We start from the raw sequence: 19,520 nt of genomic DNA on the forward strand, positions 1-19,520 counted from the left end.
TGTAAAATAATTATAATTTTATATATAATATTTAAATATATAAAATATATCAATTATATTTATATATAAATATAATATATAACATTATATTTTGTATATAATAATATATATTATATGGATCATTATATATTAATATAATTACATATATACATGTCTATATTTATACCTCTATAAATGCCCTTTGCCTCCAAATTCTTTCCTCTAGTTTCTTTTACTCTTCTCTTGTTCCACTCTCCCATTGGACCTTCATTTGGCTCTCAGTAATTCCTCTTGGCTACATTGCACTTGCTCAAACCCCAACAGGCATTCTACAACCCTCAGCACCATCGAATTTAGATCCCTGGTTGTTCCTTTGCATATTTTATATATAGAGACACGAAAAAAATGAAGAAGAAAAAAGGGGGGAGCCTATAAATAGTTCCAGGTCTGACTGCTGACTGTTAAGTATGTTTTCCTGTTGAGTCTGATGAGCTGCTAAGCCCTGCCCTCTGAGTCTAAAGCAGTGGTTCTCAACCTTCCTCATGCCGCGACCCTTTCATACAGTTCCTCATGTGTGGCGACCCCCCAACTATAACATTATTTTTGTTGCTACTTCATTACTGTAGTTTTGCTACTGTTATGAATTGGGCTACCCCTGCGAAAGGGTGGTTTGACCCCCCAAAGGGGTCACGAATCATAGGTTGAGAACCACTGGTCTAAAGTCTATTTTCAGGATTCCTTAGGGACTTTGTTGCTTTGCCCCTGATACTACTCTGTTGGACTAACCTGCTGTTTCACCCGGTGAGTGGGGGTCAGACCGGGCACAATTCCTGCGCTGTGTCTCCAGTGCTGTCCTTGCATTTTCAATGGCTGTGATCTTTGTAAGTCGATCACCTGCCAGAGTTTTCTTTTGAGACAACTTTGGTCAACTCCAGCCACCATCCTTTTGGTTAGTAACTGAGCACTTAACCCAGGGACTCCCTAAGAGAAACTTCAATTAGAGGTGGTCACGTTTCTGTTCACTCATTGTGGTGCTCTGTGGCCAAGCAGAACTGCCCCATCGGGTTTTCCCATCTGGAATCTTCACAGAAGCACTTGCCAGGTCTTTCTTCTCTGGAGTTTCTGGGAGGCGTGCGTCACCAACATTTCCTAGAATAACTGAGCACTGAACTATCACACCAAACCAAACCACATTCACTGCCAGCAAGTCTACCCTGACTCACAGGGACCCTATAGGACAGAATAGAACTGGTCCAGTGGGTTTCTGAGGTTACAAATTCTTATGGGATCAGAAAGCTTCATCTTTCTCCATCAGAGGGACTGGTGGGTTTGATCTGCTGACCTGGAGTTAGCAGCCCAATCACTCTATCACTGTGGCTCTTATTTACACCATCAAGGCTCCCTTTGTAGAGTGCATAACACATGTCAGCTCCCAAGGTAAGCGCTTTACAGGAATCATTTCTTCTCTTTAATAGTCCTCTAACTTTGGTGTTAGGATTGCCCTTTTAAAAATGAGAAAAATCTAAGCTCAGCAAGTTTAAGTAAAGCGTGCAAGGCCATGGGGTCCAGAAGGATGGAAATATGATTCATACACGCACACACACATTGCTGCCCCCAAAGCCCATGCTGTTGACCACATGACCCTGGAGTCTCAGGATTAAAATGCTTTAATCTCAGAAAGTCCCATGCACATGAAGGAATTCCCTCTTAATCCTCACACAGACCAGCAGGCAACAAAGCAGGTATTTTTATCCCCACTTTAGAAATATCCACACAGTTTTTTTTAATTTTAAAGAAATATCCATAGATTACTCCTAATGCCAACCTCCTAGTTAGTAACAACACTAGGAATGAAGTCTGGATGTCAGCTTCAATGACCAGAATTCCCTCACTGAGGTCAGTGACATAACCTTCATGTCTGTCTAAACGCAAGTCAAATCGGTACTAGAAGAAGGTCATGCCACCTTGCAAGATAGTCTTACTCTATTCTCCTGGTCTTCTGAGTCCAATTGGCTTATTTTGTCTGGAAAAAGGAGTTTTCCGGTGTCAGCACCTTATAGCCCCCAGATGGACTTTTCTTTATCTCATGCATCATCCCCAAACCAAAGTTGCCAGCAAAGCCCACTTTCAGAATTTTCAGTATCTATAATGATGCTGTGAACTAAGGGAAGAAGCCCAGCTCCATTCCAGGCATCAGCGGTGTTTATGACGCTGCAGGCAGAAATCTACCTTGCACTTTGTCCGGAATATTAATCTGATAAAAGACAATAAAGATAGAAAGCCATTGGGCGATGTTCTTGCAGAAGCACTTTTCTGATCATGAGAGGCATTTTGAAAATAAGACATGCTAGACTCCAAAGAAGAAACCTCCACTTTCTGCGCAGGCAATGGAATCTCTCACAAGGAGAAAAAAAAAATAAGTCTTACACAAAAAATCTGCAAGGAGGAGGGTGGTCTTTGTTGAGATCCAAAACCTTGGAGCTGCAAGAATCCAAAAATGGGTCTGGAAGGTGCTGCCTTATCTCTGCCTTGGTATGAAGAAAATACAGGAATCGAGAAAACAAAAGGGGAGAGTGTGGAGAAGGAGCTGTTCACACAACGCTGTAGCTTTGTGTTTCTGGCCAAACCCCCGCCTCTGCTGACCTCAAAAATAAGGGTGGTGGTATTTAAAGGAGAGGGGAAAGAGAGGCAGGATGGTCCCTCGCCTATAAACAAACTTCCCTGAAGATCAGATGGTTGGAAAAGCAAGGCTCGGTGAATAATAAGCACGTTTGCTTTATAGTTCACAGCGCACTTTAAACTAGATCATTTCTTTGGATCCTCAGAAGCCCGAGGGGAGGGCAGCTGGGAAATATATTCTGTCCATCTATAAAATTAGGACAAAAACACTTACTTCCCTCTGCTAGAATTATTTGCACATTAAATGAGTTAATAAAGATAATGTACATGTATGCTCGGTCAGCATTTTTTCTATAAAACCCTCTATTCTTTAAAAAAAGTCTATAAATAATAAATATATATGAAAAAAAGACGGGCTACCAAAGCCAAAGTTCCTGTCATTGCATCAATACTGGACTCGTGGCGACCTTCTAGGGAAGGGTGGCATTTTCCCTGTGAGTTTCCGAGAACTGTAACTGTTCAAGGAGTAGAAGATATTTCTACTACTTTCTACTGCAGAGGTGGGTGGTTTCAAACTGCCGACCTTTAGGATCGCAACCCAACTCAACCACAGTGTCACCAGGGCTCCTAGGGAAGCTGCCAGCTGAGAATAATTCCAACTTCTTCTGTTCACCCATGTCTCCCACCTTCCTCACCCCCAAGGGCTGGTCAGGCTGTGCTTGGAAGCCTCGGTGGTAACCTGCACAGGCGCAAGTATGTGTGTTCTTTCTGAGCATCCACTGCGCGCACCACCATCCCTGTACTAGACTGAGCACCCTCGGAAGGCAGGAACCCTGTTGGAGCCTTCTCAATACTGTTTCTGACACACTGGATCTCATGCATTCATGCACACGGGATAAATGTGTGTGTTAGTCAATGCATATGTGGTAAAGAAACATCGTCATGGGGTCCATTCTGACTCACAGCGACCCCACGTGGTACAGAGTAGAACCAAGTGCCATTGGGTTTCCTTGACTGTGATCCTTAAGGCGACAGATCGGCTTCTGACATTTTGCTGAGTGGGTCTGAACCACCATGTCAGTTAGTAGTCATTTCAGCATGAGGCATTTGCCCCACCCAGGGACCTAAGTTAACAGTCAGGATCTCTAAAAGGGCTCTTGCAAACCCTGTATAATCCGAATAAAGGCACTGATGTAAAGCTAGTACTCTGATGCATTCACTACTCTAATGCATATAAAAACCTAAACAACCCTAGAAGAATATCCCTATTTTGTAAATGGAGGCAGTGCCAGCCTTCCTGGGCTTGCTAAAAACAGCAATTAAGGATCTGAGTCTGAAGGACAGGGCAGTATACGTCCCAGACACGGTCCCGGTGCAAAGAAGCGCTCCTGTCAAATTAATCAGCCAAACGCTTCTGATTAGGAGAGGTCAAGAGCACACACAGAAAACCATTTCTCTACTCGCTTAGTCCAGGAGAGGCTTGATAGAGTGCCAGGAAGCACAATGAATGTTTTACCTTCTAAGCGCTGAGAAGACAACATGTTCCCTTTAGCATTAATTGCTTCATTCAGAAGAAGCCATTTAAAATCTGAGTCTGGTCTTTTCCTTGATGAGCAATTTCAGGCTGCCTACCAAGGCTTTTGTTTGTTTGGGAGGAGAGAAGAAGAGAAAGCATTTTGCGAAGGCATTTTAATTTTCATATTTAATGAAACAGATTGGGGAGCAGGTTCCTTTGATTTTGTCTCTGCTCCCTGAATACCTTCTTGGTTACGACATGTTCTGCTGGAGCTTCCTGCACGAGCTTTTCTACATTTCACAAGTTCAGGCTGTCAAATGTTAAGGCTGCATCAAATATATTTTTGTGCCAATATTCAGTTATTATTATGATTGTAACAGGCCAATCATAAATCTCACAGCTGGAGAGCAAGGAGACATGTACCGATGTTTCCCCATACTGGCTTGAGCACATAAAATTATATAACTCTCCGAAGCCCTCTTGTTTCTTTTGTATCTAAGCGGCTTTGCATTCTTTACAGAATGAATGATTTAAAGATGCTATTTCTCTTTAGCAGCAAAAGATCAATCATTCCATCAGAAATGCCATTTGTCTCCATTACTTAGCAAGGATGGGAGGAGCCCTGGCAGTGCACCGAGTAAGTGCTGGGTATTAACTGAAGGATCAGGTGATGCAGCCACTAGTCACCGGCCACTCGTTAGGACCAATGTGTCAATCAGAGTCCATAAAAATGGACCCAGCCAGAAACCCTAGCTTGCTCAGTTCAGTTATTCTTTGGTATAGAGTTTTCTCTCTTTCTCCATGATGAAAGGAGAGCAGAGTCTTTGTCTGCTTTGTTGGAGTGAGAGCAGAATGAGAACCATATCTTGCACATTATAGGGGCTCCATCAATGTGTGTGAGCTAAAGGAACGAGGAAAGTTGGTGATTTGACTTGTTTGGGGTGGGGGTGGGTGGCTCAATGAATTCGTTTGTTAAAAGCCTGAAAGGATCGATCGACATAACACAACCCACAAAGACCATAGTCTATGTTGTACTTTTGAAAGGAGCAACTGCTGTCTTAAAATCTTGTGAGCAGCCCTCTGCAGGATGCCTGTTGCCCTCCCACCTCCACTTGTCCCTCTACAGTCTGCAGCAAAGAAGAGTGAAATAAACCGGAGACAGATGGAAACAATTAGTACACAGGACTAATAGACGAGGCCAACCCCAGTCTCTGAGACCCTGAGGGCAGAAGAATTAGATGGTGCCCAGCTACCACGGCTGACCATTTCTGAAGGGGCTCACAATAGAAAGTCTTTGACAGAGGAAACACTTCCGCCCAAACCACAACTAGTATTTTTACCACTCGTAGTAGATCTGGCCTAACCAGTGTGTGACCTGGACCAAAATATTTCAATTCTCTGGGCTTTCATTCCCTTAGCTATAAAAATACCAGGTTAGACTAGATAATCCCTAAGGTCCCTAAAGTGAGAAATTCAAATTTACAAAGATCATAAACCTCTCAACAAATACGCACTTAACACCGACTCAATGCCAAATAAAGAGTCCTGGTGGCACAGTGGTCTGCTGTGAACCAAAAGGTTAGTGGTTCAAATCACCAACCACTCTGCAGGAGAGAGATGTGACTGCCTGCTTCCACAGCAAATGTGACCCAGGAAACCCCACAGGGCCGTTCTACTCTGGGCTTTAGGGCTACTGTGAGTTGGGATGGGACTTGAGAGCAGTAGGTTTGGGTTTTCTGTGTAAAATATTCTTCTAGGAAGGAAGAAACACCAAAACATAATCCAAGTGAAATAATTCAAAGAAAAATCAGCAACATCTATAAAATATTTTTCCTGCTTATTTTTTGAAATATAAAAACAAGCCATTAGGGAAAAGCATGCGAAGATGTAGAAACCAGATTTCCTAAGAAAAGTCATTTGGGAAAATGAAAAATTGAGTTAGCCGCTGGTCTGCCTCTTGTGGAGATCATGCTGACCTTCCAAGCTGCTTGTGTAACAAACTTGGATCTGACATTGAGTGCTGGCTTTGACAATCTACCTAATGAGAAATATCATTTAAAAAAAGAATGAGAGTATGCTTCGCAAAAATATTCAGGAAAAGGTGGAGGTTAGAGGGGGAAGCCATGAAAGGAAGCTACAAAATAGGCAGTTGTGATTTAAACAAGCTGCTTCATAAGCGTGCATAGACATCGCAAAGCAATGCCAGGAACAAACAAGAAAAGAAAGAAATACACAAAAATGTATTGACTAGAATCAGAAAATGCCCCCAGACTTCAGCTGGCCCGGTAAAGGAACCAGTCAGGCAACATAAATGTCACAGATGCCCCGATCATTAAAAAATACTTGACAATACTTGCCTTCAAAGATCTGTACACAATCATCCATGATAGAAGGCCAATACTCTTCAAATTCAATCTCAGCTTTTAAGTTTAACCCAACCTATTTAATCTATTTGAACAATAACCCATCCTAATACACAGGTTTATTTACATAAAGAGAAAAAAATGCAAAAACTTGATTTTTCCTTCTGACATCTCCACTGAGTTGTCTAGCCCCTTCATCACAAATATTGTTGTTGGCAGCTGTTAAGTAGATCCCTGATGCGTGGCCACCCCATGGGTTACGAAATAGAACTAACTGCTCCATGGAGTTTTCTTTTCTTTTTTTTAATAGTGTTATTGGCATATACTTCACATGTCATCCCATGTAATCATTCAACCATTGAGAAGATTTGTGCAATCATCACCACAATCAATTTCAGAATGTTTTCTTCCCAGATGCATTCTTCCCCATGGGGTTCTCTTGTCTGTGAGGTTTTCAGTGATTGCCAGACTTTTCCGATGGATCGCCTGAGTGGATTAAACCTGCCAGCCTTTCAATGAGCGGCTGATCACAAATGTTGTTTTTACACAGGGGACTTATTGGCATGAATGTGATTGGCGTATGGCTTTGGTGTATGGCTTTGAGTCCATTCCAACGGACAGCAGCACTGTAGGACAGAGCAAAACTGTCCCACACAGTATCCGAGGCTGTAGTCTTTACAGGAGCACGCCGAGTGCAATCATTATGCCGTTGTAACCTTGGATCGCCATGTGGTCACGAGGCTCCTTTCAAACCAAAAGAAGAGCTGGGCACGACTTAGGAGGAGTGCATCCACCAGGATCAATCAGGCTAGGCCTCCGTGGACGCACACTTGAAACATTGGTGTTTGACCACAGCGAATGTTACTTCTTTGTCATGGTACAACGTGATATAAGTTGAGCAACTCTATTTAGTGGCTGGGGTAAGCCTTGATTCAATCATTCATGCTGTTTCTACTTTTTACTTATAAAACGAACTTTCTTTGGGTTCCAAAATCATCATAGACAGAGAGAGGAAAAGGAAACAGAATAGGTGAGATGTTTATAAAGGCTGCACTTATAAGCGTTTTACATCTCTTCTGCTCACATGATCAGAACCTAAGTTGGAGGCAGGAGAAGAAAGGTCGACTCTAAGCGTGCCAGGAAGAGGAAGTAGTGTGATGTACACAAAGCATTTTTTTTCCTGCCACAAGGAATGATGCCAAAGTATTGTTGTTTGGGATGCCATCAAGTCAATTCCAACTTTAGTGTCCCCATATAACAGAGTAGAACTGCCCCATCAATCTGTCCATGCTGAAATCTTCACAGAACAGGATCAGCAGGTCTCCCAGGGAGCTGTGGGGGAAGGAGGGATGGGAGTGCGCCTCGAATTTATAAAGATTTTTCAGACATTAAGATCTACACACTTTCAGAGCTATACAACTAATCAACAAAAATCCATTCATAATTAAAGTCTTTCTACAATTATTTTAGTTTCATCCCCTAAGAAAAAGAAAGTTTATAAATATATGCCATTCTGTTCACCTTCTGCATACGGGGAAAAGACTTTTGTTCAGTACAGTACAGTGAAAGCTTATCATTTACCTTTCTCACTCACATAAGTGTCCTTTTCCCCCAAAACGGAATAAAATGCTTTCCTTCACCAGTTTCCCATCCTTCCGGACATTCCCTTGAAGCTGCAAAAAAAAACCCAATGAAGCCTGGGCTCAGGTAGAGGAGTATTTGAGGACTGGGGGATTTTTAGAATACATTGCAAATCACGTGATTCTGCGAGGTTGATTCCATTTACCTGTCAGCTAGGATTGTTGTCACTGCGGCTCTCGGGTAGTTTGTGACTCCGACAGCAACTCTGTGTGTGTGCGGGAGAACTGCTCCGTGGGGTTTACAAGGTTGTGAAGTTCAAGAGGAGGATTACCTGATCTGTCTTCCAAGGGACATTTTATGGATTCAGGCTACTCCCCTTTCAGGTAGTACTCAAGTGATGCATCATTTGTGCCACTGAGGGACTCCTTTCAGCTATAAATGAGAAACCCTTTCATCATTCCTCCTAATACCCTGGCCTCCTCAGCCAACAACATTGAGCTAGCGCTTTCATTCACCTTCCAGGTCTCAATTTAAGAAACAATTTTCCCTGGAAGCCTGACCTGGCCTCCTGAATTAGTAACAATTTAATATGAATTTAAATCCCTATGGCTGGTCTTCTCCTAGTATGTAGTACTTTCTGTTATAAGCACAGAATACTTTTAGTCGGTCTTTCTTGATGAACTATAAACGTCTTGATTGTGTTATTCTGGGTACTTTAGAGAAACAAATCCACAGAAACTCATGTATAAGAGAGAGTTTTATATAAAGGGTAAGTGCACATCAAGAAAACATCCAAACCCAGTGCTGCCCAAGCCCACAAGTTCAAAATGAACCCACTAACCCATATGTCTGCCACCAATCCCCAAAGTCCTCCTCCATCTCACCAAACAGACACAATGATGCAGACTGCAGGAAGAAAGCTGAGCCAGTGAATGTGTAAACATCTCAGCGCCAGCAGGGGTCTCCACACGGGTGCTCCAGCACCCAGGGTTGCATCGGGGTAGGTCCATGTGGCTTCTCCTCAGCGATGTTTTTCAGGAAGGGAACCTGGCCCGCTGAAGCAGGGAACTGGCTAAGGCAGCTGCACCCTGGTCTGATCATCAGAATGCTAGAGACTCGAGAACTCAAAAGGCAAGGCTCACTGAGCCATTTATCCCTCCACCCTTCAATTAACCCCACATGTGTTTATGGGCCAGGTTAGCACAATAAACTAACTACCTCGTTTATACAAAGATTGAGCTTTTGCTATGGTGGTGGTTGTATCCTCCTTTCCTAAACCATCTGAAAACCATATTTGTTGAATGAATGGATAAAGGATTCTCAAACTCAATTTCACTTGTATGGAGTTCATTCTGATTCATAGCTACCTTCTAGAGCAGAATAGCACTTCTCTTGTAGGTTTCCAAGACTCTAATTTTTGAGGGGTGTAGAGAGCCTCATTTTGCTCTGAGGAGTGGCTGGTGGTTTTGAACGGCTAACCTTGTGGTTAGCAGCCCAAATGATAAGCCACTATGTCACCAGGGCTTGTAGCAGCTAAAGGAATCTTGGATTGATTGAAAAGAAGCCAACTGTATCGACAATTGGTGACCACAGGTAAAGAAAACCATGCAGAAAGTAATAGGAAAGCTTCACCAGGATGAATGTATCCGTTAAAGCCAATGTGAATACTTTTTTCAACCACTTATTTTGGTCACCCCAATTTCAGAGTGCTCACACTATAGTTAGGACATCCGTAAGGCTTTGCACCTTTCTTGCAGTTCTTAACACAGATGGTTTTGTGCCGTAATTGTGTCTTCCTCTTATGACACCATCGGGATGGTGAACTCTTGCAGACAAAGACTTCCCTTTGTTTCTGTGTATTCCTCACTGTTCCATTCCCTCCACGTGGATAGCGTGACTCCAGAATATGTATTTGACAGCTGGCAGCTTATAATGTATGTTGAAATAAATTTGACATGCAGCATAATTTTACATACAATTTCATTTTACATCTTTGGGAGGTGCCCTATGTGTCCATGTTGTCTAATCCTGTATAAAATTCCCTGTGTCAGTTCCATCTCCCATTTCACATTTTTGCTAGAAACATCTAAGGTCAGTAATTCGCAGAGCAAGTAGGTGAATGACTTTGGACAAGTAATTACTCTCAGTGTCTTTTTTTCTTTTTTGAAATTTGAGGAAAACATCCACAATCCTGGTAACACTTCAAAATTGTATGATGCTAAAATTGTATATTGTTCATTTTTACACGTGCAATATAGGGCAGCTTTCTAAATACGATGTGAACTCTATTATTATGCCACTTAGAGTCCAGCTGAGTGCTCTTGAAGGAGGAGACCAAGCACTTCCCACCATTCTGAGACGGTTCTCTCAACACCATGCAATCGGATCCTTAGAGTATCTTCCTGGTTCTAAAATGAACACTTAAGCTTTTGCCTCTAAGAAACTCCATTTTAAGTAAAAGAAACTCAATTTAGTTAAAAGAAACTCAATTTAGAGTAATTTTCACTATGCTCTAGACAAAATATCACTCAGTATTCTAATCCCCATCTTAAAGTGTGTCAATTCACATCACCTAATACACGAGACAATTAGTCCAAATATCAGAGCAAAGATACTTTTAAGTTGCAGCATTATGAATGTTACATATTTGAATAATAGGATCTTCATCCCATTATCAAATTCTCAGGGAAGAACTAAAATCCAAAGATTACCTTCCTTTCCCAGAAGAAGTTATTTGTCATCAGAAAAACTAAATGGTGTCTGACTACTACTACCATTTGCTCTGAAACCAATTATATTAGAAGTTTCCTGATAAAAAATGTGGAACAAAATTCAATATTAAAAAAAAAATAGGCTTACTCATCAGAGACTGGTGGAACCACTGAGACTATGGCCTATAGTCAGCAAGTCTGGAAACAAATTTGCTTCCATGGCTCAAGTTTCAAACAATAGACAAGCCTACAAGGGGAATGATAACACTAGTGAGGTACACACAACTTAGAACAGTCAAATTTGTGATCGAAGGGCAACATTTACCAAAGGACACAGTTCAGAAGGTTAGAAAAGAAGGCTGAATGGAAACGAAGCTCAGAGTGGAGGCGGGATTGTGACGGTACAGGGAAGGAGTTGCAATGAAGGCGATGCGACAAAAGGTGTACAAATTGGTGAATGTAAAACTGATGGTATGCTCTGTAAACTTTCACCTAACTCAAAATTAAAAGCTTCTCAAAAAGGAATGATGTGTCATTTCATCTTTCATCTCAACCAAAGGCGAGGTTTTCACTTAGAAAGTTGGGACAATCCTGGATTCCTCTATCACCCCAACTAAGCACTTCACATTGGAATGGAAGTTACTTCTTAACTTTAAAAACAAAACAAAACAAAAAACACACTGCCATTGAGTCAGTCCATTCTCACTCATGTCAACCTTTTAGGACAGACTAGAACTGCCCCAGTCGATTTGTGAGACCATGACTCTTTATAGGAGTGGAAAGCCTCATCTCCCTCAGAGTGGCTTTCAAACTGCCTACCTTGCAGGTAGCAGCCCAATGCATAACCTCTGTTCCACCAGGGCTTCTAAATACCTTCCAAATGGAATTCATCAAATCAAGCCTCTTTGGGATCCAACAAGTTAAAGAAATCAGAGTTCACAAATGCAAAGGTGTAGTAGTTACAGTTTATGTCAAGGTGAATTTGTATGGAAGTGTAGAAGTAGAGTCCAACCTGTCAATCAACCGCAGCCTGATTATGCCTCCTTTTTGATGTAGCATTTTTATAAAGGAGAAACTAGGAAATTCTCCTCTCTCTCTCTCTCTTTGCCCCCTTTGCCTTCCTGCTTGCAAGGATCCTGTGTCTGCTTCCAGGGGTAGCCCAACCAGGGTCTCTCCACCCTGAGAGCTGCTGACATACTGACATGCTTCCTCTAACCTTGGATCCAGGACACCTGCACCCACCGGCCTATTATCTCCCTTCTTCCTGCTTCACCTTTCAATGTCATCAGCCTGCAACTACGGGAGTCTGAAGAGGCTCCTGCCTAACATCAGACTTATGGATTTGGGATGAGCTGGACTAGGCTCGGATAGTTTTTTTGATGTGAAGTTGCTCCTGGATATAAAATACTTTCATGTAGATAGATGAGTGTCCCTGGTTTTGCTTCTCTAGACAATCCCGGCTTAAGATAAAAGGCTGTATTTCACATGCTTGTTTTATACTCTCAAAAATGTAGAAATCCAAACAGATCCCAGCCCCTTGAGTAGCTATCCTAGAGAACTCAAACTCTAAAACAAACAGACATAGATAAGTGTCAGCCAGACCCAAACAAATCTGAGGTACCTAAGGAAAAAAAGAGAATGTCCACATCTGGTCTTGTTGGTGTGTCAGTCTCTTTGCTCAGAAACTACAACTTGCAACTTAAACAGATGAGAATCAGACTTATTAAGGCAAGCATATTTCCATAATTGCAGTGGGGAGAATTCACTTGCTCATAATTTCAATTTCAGCAACAGACTTTCTTAACTTTATGCAAAGGTTACAAATTTGCAGTGATCTCAGCCCCTCTTTAGTTATTTTCACTTTGGCCTTTTTAATTAAACCTGTTATTAAACCTATTAAATGGTTTTACACAGGTCCTCTTTGATCTTGTACTTGTTGCAGTGCTTGATTCAATACCACAGTCTCCACACCTTGTTCCGAGCAGTTATTTCTTTGTACAATGGTTATTACTATTGCCCCTGGCGGCCACTGATTTTAGGGGATGTGTTTGCCTTAGTAAAGATCCCTGGGCATGCTCTGGGTTAGGCGTTGCTCTGTTACCTCAAGGTTGGTGGTTCAAAGCCACTAGCTTCTCAATGAGAGAAAACAGTCTCTCTGTTCCTGTGACTCAATGAGAGTAGGTTGGGCTCTGATTTTAATTTGCTGTAGTAGCTAATATTATTTGCACTTACTAATACAAGGAACCTTCCATAGTGAAAGTTTTAAACTCATGAATTCTGAGTCTGTCAATTGCACTTTTTAACCAAATCTTGTCTCTTCACACTTCACAGCATCAGATATTAACATTGAGAACATATTGGTCCACATTTACACAAAGCCTAGATTACATCTTTTGCTGACTTACTATATTTTCCTGTAATTTGTATTGAACACAAAAAGTGTGCTCTTTCAAATCCAATAGGCCCCACTTGTCTCCTAGACATTTGACCACTTGCTCATTTAGAGAACTGGATTTCACAGTCATTTTCAACACCTCTGCTGCTTAGCCTGGTCTCCTTTGTATTTACTATGGGGCCTGGAACTAGACCTGAAATACTCACAATGGTATTGGTTTGTTCTACAATGTCTTGTTATGTAGTAAGGAATGGGTCTCTCTTCCCCAGGGCCTACTTCTTTAAAGGATCTAGTTGATACAACTTGGAAGGAAGTGCAAGGGAATAAATGCCCTATAATGGGAAAGTTGACTACTGTGTGGCAAGTGATAGGAAGGAGCTGAAAATAAATTATTATTATTTTTTTCTTCCATGGTTGTACAGCAATTTGAGCTTTCATGAACATTTGACAACTCAATAATGTATCACCATATCTATGTTTACCTTCTTTTCCTCTATACCTCTTTTGTTGTTTTCCTCCCAAGTCCCTCATAAGTCCCAAGAGAATAATCGTGGTATGTTTTACCTTAGTTATACAAAGCAAGGCTGAAAAAGGGTGATTTGTGTAAAGTTTAAAATCTTGAAGTGACAGGCAAACTAAAATAACAATAAAATGAAGATATAACCAAGTCTAACTTTTTCAACTAAGAATGAAAAGAAGCAGCTCAAAACATCAATTAATAATTGGAACTTGAACTGTATAATATATGAATCTGGAAAAATTTGAAGTTGTCAAAAATGAAATGTAATATATAAGGGTCAATGTTCTAGCTGAAATGGACAGGTGATGGCTATTTTGAATCAGAAAACTCTATGATTCAGTATGGCAGGGATTAATGGTGACATTTCAAGCTCTATTTTACAATCTGTGAGAGGATAATGCCTATCCCCATACAAAGAAACCCAATCAGTAGGACTATTATTTAAACTTATGAACCAACCACTAAAACTACTGATGAAAAAACTGAAAATCCTACCAATGTCTTCAATGTGAAATTGTTCAAACATTCGATCAAAATCCATTGTTAATTATTAGTGATTGGAATGCTAAAGTTGGAAACAAAGAGGGAGAAAGAGCATTGGAAAACAAGGTCTTGGTGATAGATATGAAGCTGGACATCACATGATAGAATTTTACAAGACCAACAAATTGTTCATTGCAAATACCTATTTATCAACAACACAAATGGTTACTATATGGAATAGACAGAAATAAAATATACTACATCAGTGGAAAGAGATGGTGGAGAAGCTCAATATTAGCTGTTAAATCTAGGCCAAGGGTAGACAGTGAAACAGATAATCAATTGTTCTTATATAATTAATTTAATGAAGTTAAATTAAACAAGTTTATTAAAACAAGTCCATGAGAGCCAGAAGATGAATTTCAAGAACGTCTCAATAATAGAGGCAAACCCTTCTACAGTTCTCTCATTTCTAGAACTGAATGCATTTGCAAACTCAATAAAGAGCCACGGAATTTATTTGGCCTGATATAATGTCAATGCTTTGCACCCAATATAATTTAGAGACCATGTGTCATCCATTATAACTTTTTGGAACTTGATTTTACCTTTTTTAAAGCTCAGACTTAAAACCCTGGCAAACAATCGTAGTGCAAAGGGTCATTTGTTAAGCACTAATACTTTAAAGACTCTTATAATGAAGCACAGTTGTGTAGGACAACCTATGCTTGCTTTGGTTCACTGTAAGATATAGATTCCTTTAGCTTTCAAAATCCAGCTGAATTCAAAACATAAGTTATTGTCAATCACCTAAATGGACTACCCCAGGAAGTTTGGCTAACTGAAGTAATCAATCCTATAACTCTAAATCTAATTACTACAGAAGATTCAAGTGCTCCTGGATTTCTGCCTCCAAATATCAGCTCTTGAGACTGTTTCTCAAGGTTCCCAGCCCATGCATGAATGTGCTAGAGTTTGTATGTGTGTGTAGGGGTATGGAAGGAGGGTTAGTAAATAACACACCTCTCTTCTCTCAAGTTCTGACCCAAATAAGAAATTGCTCAGGAGTCAGAAAAGACCAAAATGCTAAGCTTAATACATGGAGAATTTTCTTGCCAAGTTGTGTGCTCTCTTCTCTGAATTGAACATACCCATCCTGTATTCATAAGGAGACCTGGTGGTACTATCAGGTCAGTGTTGGATTGCTAACCCCACGGCCAATGGTTCAAACCCACCAGACACTCTTCAGATGAAATATCAAGCTATTGGCTCCTGTAAATATTTGAAAGCCTCAAAAAGCTTGTGTGGGGTCATTGAGTCAGATCAACTCTATGGCAGTGGGTTTATACTGTGCCTTAAGCAAAGCTGGACAAAGCAATCACACGCTCCTTCCAGGCAGAGAACATGTCTGCCTTGTGATCAAATTTCTTCAAGAGTGGGTGGAAAAAACTCTCTTCCTTTTATTTCTACAGAAGCAATGATTCTTACTTAAACGTCAAAAAGAGTCACATTTGGAGAATAATATTTTCCTTAAAAATTCCATAAGCCTGAACAACAGAAACATGGGTGAAGGGAGACAGTGGACAGTGTAAGATATGAAAACAATAATAATTTATCAGGGGTTCCTGAGGATGGAAGTTTGGGGGCAGGAGGGAAAAATTAGGAGCTAATACCAAGGGCTCAAGTGGAAAGAAAATATTTTGAAAATGATGATGGCAACATATGTACAAATGTGCTTGATACAATTGATGCATAGATTGTTATAAGAGCTGTAAGAGTTCCCAATAAAATGATTTATTTAAAAAAAAAAACTTCCTTAACCCACAGCTATTTAGTTCAAGAATGTTTTTTTAGTTACAATGTTCTATGAGACATACAATCTAGCAGTGGTGCAACTGAGGAAGCCAACCAACAATCTCTTTGTCCCTTGTGTATCTATCTAGAGTTTTTATCAACCACCTTTCTGGGCTGAGTGCCAGAATCCAAAGCTTAGACAAAGTGGAAAATCAGGTACCACTTTCCTTCTCAGGGACAAATGCCAAGTCTAAGTCTAGTGTTCATACCACTAGAAGCAGGAGTTCCTACTTAATATTCCAAGAAACATACAATTGGAAAGTAAGATTCTAAGTCACAGCTATGGGTTAGCTCTACATTATGAATTTAGCTCTACAAACACTAATTTGGAGAAAATCTTACATATTTTTGAAAAATGTATGTAGAATGGTATTATTTCTTGCTTAATAATTATATTGCATGACTCTATATACGCATGAGATATAATTATGAAGCCAGAAATAGTACCATTTTACCATAATACATGAGGAGAGAACACTTTCCAACTAATTTATGAAAGCTAGAATTATCTTGATATCCAACCAAAGACATAAGGAAAGAAAATTACTGACAGAAATCTGTCATGAGCATAGAAGAAAAAGCCTTCAGCAAAGACTAGCAAATAGATTCCAATGATATAGAAAACACGAGATACCATGACCAACTGGGATTTGTTTCCAGAAATGTAAGACTCATTCAACATCCAAACATCAGTCGATGTAATTAACTCTCTACAGAATTAAATAAAATTCCAAGTGATCATCTCAATTGATGCAGATAAAACAAGATTTATCATAAATTTGTAATTTTAAAAAATTAAGTACTGCTTTTCACTAAAATTGCGCCGAAGGCAAAGAAGGAAGCTCCTGCCCCTCCCAAAACGGAAGCCAAAGCAAAGGCTTTAAAAGCCACTGGTCATGCTGAAAGGCGTCCGCAGCCACACAAAAAGATGATCCCCACGTTACCCACCTTCTGGTGGCCCAAGACCCTGAGACTAAGAAGGCAGCCACAATACCCTCAGAGGAACGTCCCCGGGAGAAATAAGCTGGACTATTATGCCATCATCAAGTTCCCCTTGACCACAGAGTCTGCCATGAAGAAGATCGAAGATAACAACACACTTGTGTTCATTGTGGATGTCAAAGCCAACAAGCACCAGATCAAACAGGCTGTGAAGAAGCTCTATGACATTGATGCAGCCAAGGTCAACACATTGATCAGGCCTGATGGTGAGAAGAAGGCGTATGTTTGACTGGCTCCTGACTATGATTCTTTGGATGTGACCAACACAATCGGAATCATCTAAACAGCCCAGCTGGCTAACGCCAAATATAAACTTTTTCAATATACTAAAAAAAAAATTAAGTACTATCCATTTTTAAGCACTAACTAGGTGTAAAAGGAAACTTTCACAATATCCTAAAGGCCATCCACATAAAACCTAGAGTTAACATTGTCTGTATGATAAAACAGTACATGTTTCCCCTATAAGACCAGTAGCAAACCCAGGATTATCTGTTCTACCTACTTTAACTCACCATTGTACTACAAGTCCTAACTACTGCAACAAAGTAAGAAAACAAGAAATTAGAGGTATACTGAATAGAAAGAAAAACATAAATTAGTCATAATTTTCAGGCAATATGATTGTCTAAAAAGAAAATTTTCAAAAATCTACAAAAGAAGGCCACTAGAATGCATAAGCAAATTTTGCATGAAAGAGGATGAATTATATTTTTCCTTATATAAAAAGGAATCATTATAAATTGATCATTTGATAATTTTATTTATCAGAAGAGAAAATAACATGGCATATTTAGGAATAAATATTTAAAAATATGTATAAGATCTTTAGTTGAAACTACAAAACATAGATGGAAGAAATCAAATACATTATCTTCAATGAGTTGACTCAACATTGATAAGATACTGATTTTTCACACACTGACCTGCAGATTCAATGAAATTCCAGTCAAGTTCCCAGTAGGTATTTTTTTATTTTTTTAAGAAATTGTCAAATTGGTTCTAAAATTTACAAAGGAAGGCAATAATAATAATTTTGAAAGAAAAGAGAAAAATTTAGAGGCTTGGTATTACCTAATTCAAGATTAAGAAGACCAAAAGCCTCCTAACTGGACCAATAGATGATAAATGGAGAAAGCTAGAACTGATGAAGGATTTTGTCTTGCTTGGATCCACAATCAATTCTCATGGAAGCTGCAATCAAGAGATCAAAAGACAAGTTGCATTCAGTAAATCTGCTTCATTAGATCTCTTTAGAGTATTGAAAAGCAAGGATGTTACTTTGAGGACTAAATTGCCACGGAACCAGCCACAGTATTTTCCCATTGTCTTTTATGCATGTGAATGTTTGACATTGAATAAAGAAGATGGAAGACTAATCAAAGCATTTGAATTGTGGTGCTCGAGAAGAATATTGAAAGTACCCTGAACTGCTAAAAGGACAAATCTAACTCTCTTGGAAGAAGTATGGCCAGAGTGCTCTCTGGAGGCACAAGTAGAAAATTTCCTCTTACATATTTGGAGATGCTTTCAGGAAAGATCAATCCCTGAAGAAGGACATGTTTCATGAAATAGAGGGGCATCAAAAAAGAGGAAGGCCCTCAAAGATATGGATTGACACCATTGCTGCAATAATGGGCTGGGGTATAGGAACCATTGTGAGGATGTCACAGGACTGGACAGTGTTTTTTCTGTTGTGCATAGATCTCTATGAATTGAAACTGACTCAATGGCCCCTAACAACAGTTCCAGATGTACTACAAAGCTACAGCAATCAAACAATTTTAGTATTTGAGAATAATTAGACATAGAAGTAGAGAATCCGGAAAGTAGTCTACACATGCATTATCAACTGAGTTTCAATTAAGGTACAAAGGCAATGGATTAAAGAAGGTTAATATTTTCAGAAAATTTTAGAACATTGAAAATCAAAATGTAAATATATATTATGTACAAATATAAATAATCTTGATTTTTTTCTACCGTGTATCTTATACAAAAATTATCTCAAATTAGAACATGAACTTAAACTTAAAACTAAAATTTTGAGGAAAAATGAGGGGGGGAAATAGGTAGAGTTCTTGGAGATAATATCAAAAGAATAATCCACTAAAAATTGGGTAAATTAGGCTTTATTAAATGTAAGAGCATTTAATCTTCAAAATTCAGCGATAAGAAATGTTTAAGACAACCTACAGACTGAGAGCATATATATATATATAAATAATATATCTGAATATGAATGTGTAGCCTGAATATATAAAGAACTCTCAAAACTAAAACTCAATGATTACAAAAAGAAGTAAAGTAGATATGGATGAAAGTTGATTTTATTTGTCAACTTGTCTAGACTATGATTCCCAATGGCTTAGCTAAACACTACACTAGATGGTCTTCCATAATGCAATCAATTGCAAAGGGAGTGCTTCCATCCTCGTGGCCTACATTCAGTCAAACACTAGTAGATAGTGCTATAAGGTGAACTACGGAGTCATGA

General features: G+C 39.7%; 1 pseudogene; it reads left to right on the top strand.

The window, feature by feature from the left end:
* LOC105979592 overlaps positions 1–17,306 on the top strand; it is a 58,349-nt pseudogene extending 41,043 nt beyond the window's left edge.
* The last annotated feature ends 2,214 nt before the right edge of the window (positions 17,307–19,520 follow it).

The sequence above is a fragment of the Echinops telfairi genome, unplaced genomic scaffold (genome assembly GCF_000313985.2).
Source record: "Echinops telfairi isolate 266 unplaced genomic scaffold, ASM31398v2 ScPeMD7_7407;HRSCAF=8445, whole genome shotgun sequence".
NCBI lineage: Eukaryota > Metazoa > Chordata > Mammalia > Afrosoricida > Tenrecidae > Echinops > Echinops telfairi.